Genomic DNA, 6,974 nt, shown 5'->3' with positions numbered 1-6,974 from the left:
CATATTCTTCCTAAAGTTTTTCACAATTTCTTTATGTTGTCTTCTGTTATTCACAACTTTCCGACACGATTTTCAAACAAATGTTATCTTCCGTACTGCCAAACTTCAGTCTGTCAGTATTCTCTGAAATATGGTGGACCAAATCTGTGGAATAATCTAAGACCTGAGCTTCAATCAACATCTACTTTATCATTGTTTGAAAAGCATCTGAAAAGGACTTTAATGCATGAAAAAATGTAAGGCTGCGTATCACTTGATTTGTATTTGATGATTTGTAATGTGGATTACATTTTTATTGTTTTTACTTTAGTTTATTATTTCAGTTATATTGTGTTTTTTTAATTCTTTTTTTTTTTTTTTGTATTGTTCTTTTCGGGGGGAGGTATTCATATAAGCCTTCTTTTTGGCTTCTAACCTCTCCTGCACAATTTTGTTACTTGTTTGAATGCTTGTTTTTTCTATTGCTGTTTTTATTTCGTGCAAATAAAATCAAAATCAAAAATAATTTACCTTACAATATTAAATATTAAAGTTTACAACAAAAAAAAAAGAGGACACTCTTGGCTTTAAACTGTTGCATTTGGTCAAAATTTGATTCATGTCTTCTTATGACATTCACTATCTTCCCGTCACCTAAACTATTGCAATGTGGCAACTGGAGATGTCTGTTGAATTATGAAGCTGTGTGTCAAATCACAACATTATCTGGCAGCTCCATATTAGTCTTATCCTCCCTGCAGTTGCTGCCTAGTCTTAGAAGTCATGGTGCAACAGTAAAACAAATGGGGTTTTGATGAATAAAAAAACCTTTCGAGTCCTCCAAAGGGGGCTTTCATATTTTCCTCTCTATGCCAGTGCAATTCTAAATTGATTGTGTGGCTATAAACACTGCCGGCTGTCTGTCTGAAAATACCCACATGTGAAGGGAAATTGTTTGTCGTAATTATATTGAAAACAACCATCAAAATTACGGTATAATCACTCTTTATGGAATAAGATGTGCTTTAATTGAATTCAAGTTTAATAGTTGATATGAAACCATGACCCAGATGTTGAACCAAATTGTTTTTGTTGCCTTTGGTTAACCTCAGTGCTTTGTACAGTCGTCATGTGAGCTGTAGATATTGTAAGAATTCAAAACCTTGAGGGTAGAGAACACGCGGCAGATGTGTTGCACATGAACATCAATATGCAACCCTGTCTCAGACACATTATGTTCATATTCAACTAAATTGCAAATCAAATTACATTTTGGAATAAGCATAATGCCACCTGCATCACATTTTGCTGCAGCGTAATCAGAGCCTTGATTTTGTTGCAAGGAAATTTCCCTGTGAAATGACAAGTTGAGTGCAATTTTCTTTTTATGCCTTTTTTCTGTAAAAACAGGAATGGAGGCTGGCTGCTCCTTCTCCTGTTAAGCCCTGCTCTGATGGCCACCAACCATCCGTAATTGCTAGCTAGCTCAGAGGTCCACAATAGGGGACATGGGAAGAGTTTAATTGGACATAAAATTAATACACACCCCCTGATATTGTAAATGGTGTTGGTGGATCTTATACCACAGAATACATTGTGTGTGAGTGGTTTACATTGAAGTTCAGCAGCAGCATCTGTACCACTTCAGATTATGTAAAGCAGTCTAATTACACTGGGTTACAAAAAAAATGTTTTTTGCAAGTTGTCTAGGTTTTTTCAACTGAATTAGGACCATTTTGCACCGCTAAATCCAAAAATGACATCTGTTTTTCTTAGTCAGGTCAGGTTTTTTTTTGCTAATTTGGTTTTGAAAAATTTGATCTTCTCACAAAATATAATAATTAATACCAAAATAAGATGGGTAAGCACACTTTATGAAACTTGTGACTTGATTCCTGTTAGGTACAATGGTGTAGTCACTGCAGATGTAGCAGAATATGTCAGGCTTATTTTTGCAAGATCTTCTAGTCGAAGCCATTTCATTCACCTGTAATATTAAAAAAAAACATTAATCATAAATTGGCAAAAGTAAAATCTTCAGAAGTCGTTTATTGCAAGAAATATGAAAGAATTTTGTATCATATGATGTGAAAATGCCCATAAATGTAAGCAAAAATGTTAAAAAGCCAATATGTAGCATAGTTCAGAAAGTTGACCTGATTGAGCAAAATGAATGTGATTTTTGGATTCAGCACACCAAAATTATCCTAAATCAGCTCAAAAAACTTAAACAATAAATTTGTTGTTGACCAGTGTTATTATCCTGAAACAAACAATGTATGTTCAGAACTGAATGTTAGTTGTATTTTAACACCTGCAATCAATCAATCAGTCAATCAATCAATTTATTACAAAATTATTACAAACAGGTAAAATCGACAATTCATTTACAGGAAATATTTTGTAATAGGACACCCCAGAAGCAGTCCTCAGCTTATAAATGGGAGCCCTTAAACATGTGATATATCCAAAATATCCACTGACTTAAACTGTTCTATAAACGTATGGTCTGGTCCCAGTATTTGAGCCCAGAATGCACCTTTAAATTGGCACTTCACTGCTGTGCACTTTACAAATAAAACTTTTTTTTTTTAGTTATTTATAAGTAATTTTTAGGGGGGGTGTTATTGTTATTGCTATTTTTTTATATCAGCATTTTATTTTTTTTTAAATTATTTTATCAGTAACTTATACTATTTTTACTAAATGCTGCTGACAGTCAGGGACCTGAGTACAATATTTCGTTTCTGTGTATTTTTATATGCTGAAATGACAAATAAACTTGAATCTGAATCTGAGTATAAAGATGGAGGGTCTTAAAACTGATGTTACATCAATATTCTGTCTTAAATGTTAATGTGTGCTTGTTGTTCCTCATCTAGTAGGTATGAGTCGTCCATTACTGTCTGCTATTGTAGTTTTTTGTTTTTTTTCTTACCATTGTTTGTAATTATTGCTGTTCTTTACCGCTTGTGGTACTGTAGTTTTTCGTTTTTACCATTGTTGGTATGTACAGGGTGGGGAAGCAAAATTTACAATATTTTGAGGCAGGGATTGAAAGACAGTGTATGACCAGTTAGTTTATTGAAAGTCATGAGAATTTATTTGCCACAAGAAAATGGACATACTAGAAAATGTTTTTATTCTATGTGTCCTCCTTCTTTCTCAATAACTGCCTTCACACACTTCCTGAAACTTGTGCAAGTGTTCCTCAAATATTGGGGTGACAACTTCTCCCATTCTTCTTTAATAGTATCTTCCAGACTTTCTCGTAATAGTTTTGCTCATAGTCATTCTCTTCTTTCCATTCTAAACAGTCTTTATGGACACTCCAACTATGTTTGAAATCTCCTTTGGTGTGACGAGTGCATTCAGCAAATCACACACTCTTTGACGTTTGCTTTCCTGATTACTCATATGGGCAAAAGTTTCTGAAAAGGTATGGATAATAGTGTTAGGTATGATTATGACATCAATATATGTTTGGTTTCAAAACAATTGACGTAGTGCCTGCTGAGACAAAACAACTAAATGTTCATTGTAAATTTTGCTTCCCCACCCTGTAATTATTATCATGTAAGTTGACGGTTAACTGTTAGCTGTGGTAACACCACCAGGAATGTACTTTGTTTCTTTTTTTCACACACATTTTCGTTATACAATGTAAATGCTGCCAAATGAGTTCATTCTAATTTGGTTTAGGCCTATTTTGTTCATTGTTCTGGCTTGAAATCAAAGGACAGGAGTGAGTATTGAAAATGTTATTTGATGATGAGAATGGGGGTGGGATTAAATAAGTTTTTCTTCTTCCCACTCCTTTTCGAGTATAGGTGAATGATTTTTGGAATTTTGAATTTGCATGTATTCTGTAAATGCTCGAAATAAATGAATGAATAAATGAATAAGAGACACAATTACAATCTTCAATAAATTAAAATGTTCTAAATAACTACAAACGTATTTTAAAATATTTGCCTATCTATCTAACGGTGATTCATTTCATTTCCTTTTCCTGAGTTCTACTGTAGTCAGCATATTCCAATATTCTCAGGTAATTTAAGAGTCAGACATACAGTATGATCTCGAAAACATAAACCATTTGGTGTGAAAGTACAGTAAAATACTTGCACGTCTTGCAGAAAGTGTCTGTTATATTGATAGGATGAAAAAGAAATGTTAAGGCTGCTGCACCTGTGGGCCTCACTGTAACATCTTAGATTAAGGACATAACAGCTAGTGTTTTTCTTCTCCAGTCTTTGCTGTGGGCAAGGGCATTGCTGAGGCAGTGGAGTGACACGGCGTTTGTGGCTAAGTTCAGATCGCCAGTGGTCATGTGTTCTTTCCTCAGGCTAGAGCCACACAGACCAACCAGGGCTTAACTCTTTCAGACCTGACGTGTCATCGCTGACACACCCTGCACTTACACACTTTGGACAGATGTAAGTCTTTCATCGTTTGTGCAATTGGAAAAATTCCAACAGTTTCTGAAACCTGAGATGTTGCACTTTATAGGCTTTATTGGGTCACAACAGTAATTTCACTAACCCCTGTACTATAAGCTGGAGAAGAAGCAGTATTATCGCATGCAGTAAATTGTAAATGGCTGCGAGATTTTGAAAGTTCTAGGAGCTCTGGAACGGGGTTGTACAAAATTCAGAATTGAATTGAGAATGACCCCTAAATTCCAATTCAATTCTTGAATTTGAATTGAGATTGCAAACAGGTTGTGGAATTACATTTCAAATTAAAATTGCAGGATGTAGAACTGGAATTCCATGAAATTCAAAGAAATTAATGATACGTAATTAAGGTGTATTTAATGATGAAGCTCTACAGTATATATTACATATGATTACAATTTGAATTTCAACCAGATGTTATTGTATGGACTTTATGTACACAATACTTTATTATAGTAAATAGGCCTATTTTTAAACCAGAAATTAACATTACAAACAGATTTACAAGGCTGACAATTAATACTGAACAAACAAGAACTCAAACTATGAATTATGAAAGAGCTGCAGCATCTGAAACTGACCACAATGAACATTTGAAAGACACGGAGCGGTCACATGATCGTGAGAATCAAGATATGCCCTCTCAGATATTATAAACTGCACTTTATTTGATTTTTATCAGGAAAAGTGTGTATAGTTTTAATTATAATGAAATATATATTGAATCATTTAAAAATATTTTTTATTAGTATTCCTTAATTTTTTTTTATCAATCACTAGAAATTTCAGGTGACCCCATTTGAATTCCAGGCGACCCCACATGGGGTTCCAACCCCGAGGTTGAAAAACACTGGGTAAAAGTCTGTGATCTGGTCCACTTTCAGAAAGGAGACTAAACACTAAAATATTGATGCATGTGGAAGTTGTTGCAGCAGTTATTAGTTGTTTTTCCATTGGACATCTGCGCAAAACTTTACCAATATTTACTAAATGTCGAAAAAACTGAAGTACAGAATGTCAGTTTTCTATTAAATCACAAATGCGACAATTTGTTTATTTATTATCACGAGATGACATGAGAAGTCATTCCGTAAACATGGCGACAAATGTAAATATGGCGTTGATTTACAGATATATTCATTATTATTATATATTATCCCACTATCTCGTACTAAATTAAAAAATAATTCGCTTTTCTTGTGTGTCCACACATACCGCGACATGTTTCTCTTCTTTTTCGCTTGTTGTAACGTTTGTCAACATCCGATTTTTTTATTTTTTGTTTTATTCATATGACTGTAGTTGCGGGAAAAGGTCTTTCTATTTCAGTTTTGCGTGATATTCCAATTGCACTACACCCAGAAAAAAACACCTCTTGCCAGTGCTAAAACTTTTAATCCAAACACAAATATTTGGACAAAGTTGTCATTTTTCCATTTGGTTAATTTTTATGTACATGTTATATTCGCACAATTTGAGGGTCAATGGAAAAGCAACTACTGTTACTATAGGTATCTTAGGTTATGGCGCAGGTTTATGCCACTGACAAACACAGCACTGCACTTATTTGAACTCATCATTGCATTCGGTCGTCCAAAGGATCCAAACAGACGCGTTATTGAAAAATTTCATGACAGACACTGAATACTTGAATATTTCTTAGAGGATGGAACCAATTAGGAGGAAGCAGATGTGTCTGAATGCTTGAGTTGAAGGAGATATGTGGAAAACAGACAATCTGAAGTCCCGGGGTCCATTATTAGACAGTCTTTCTGACTCTAGTGAGAATTCAGTTCATCCTTTTCAGCTCTAATGTGATCATAAGTGTAAACACAGCACTTATTAATAATGTCATGTAGTTTGAAACTGTTGTATATTTAAATTTTTTATTTTTTTTTTCATATATATAAGGTTTTTTTATATGATGGATAATTACTACTGAAAGATGTAAAACCAAGACGACAACCCTCACGGCCACGGGGGCCAATCAGACTCTTACATCCAGTCAGCGAATGTTTAATGACTGTAAATGTTCTGGCCTTTTCTCAACAATTCAGCATTCATTCCACAGCTGTTCTTTGACACCGTTGTATCTGACCCACAGCATTAGCCACAAAAAGAAGTCATTTGTAATGTGCGCAAATGTTTTGGCCTTTACACTGCATGGCTCTGTCGTTCTTGTTAAAGTACTGTATATTATTTGACAAGATGGAGACACAAACTTACACAACCTTTTGTTCACCACTTTGTTACTTATACAATGCCTCTGTCTCAGATTCACATGCATTTCATTCTTTTCTTTCATACGAAGGTACCTTGACATTCTATTTGTTTTGTTGTTTTTTTATTGAATTTTCTGTTAGTGTCCTGCTGTCTCCTATGCCCTCTTGATGGAGAAATTTGCTGTTAGTGTACATTATATGAAGTCTCAATCAGCCCTGAGCACTGGAAAGAGGACTTGATAATATTATTTATGTTGTTGTTGTTTTTTGTCATTGTTGTGTTTTGGTTTTTTTTGTCTCTTTTTTGTGTTTA

The 6,974-nt window shown here is 34.3% G+C and overlaps 1 long non-coding RNA gene across 1 annotated transcript; it reads right to left on the bottom strand.

Annotated features, from left to right (window-relative positions):
* Window positions 1-496: 496 nt before the first annotated feature.
* On the bottom strand, window positions 497-4,731 carry LOC115438029 (uncharacterized). Its single transcript, XR_003938015.1, has 3 exons — window positions 4,618-4,731; window positions 4,389-4,393; window positions 497-510 (listed from the first exon to the last, which is right to left on the bottom strand). It is a non-coding gene; the product is annotated as an uncharacterized LOC115438029 (long non-coding RNA).
* Between the last annotated feature and the right edge of the window lie 2,243 nt (window positions 4,732-6,974).

Source organism: Sphaeramia orbicularis, chromosome 3 (genome assembly GCF_902148855.1).
Source record: "Sphaeramia orbicularis chromosome 3, fSphaOr1.1, whole genome shotgun sequence".
NCBI classification, from domain to species: Eukaryota; Metazoa; Chordata; class Actinopteri; order Kurtiformes; family Apogonidae; genus Sphaeramia; species Sphaeramia orbicularis.
This window is presented reverse-complemented; position numbering and strand designations above follow the sequence as displayed.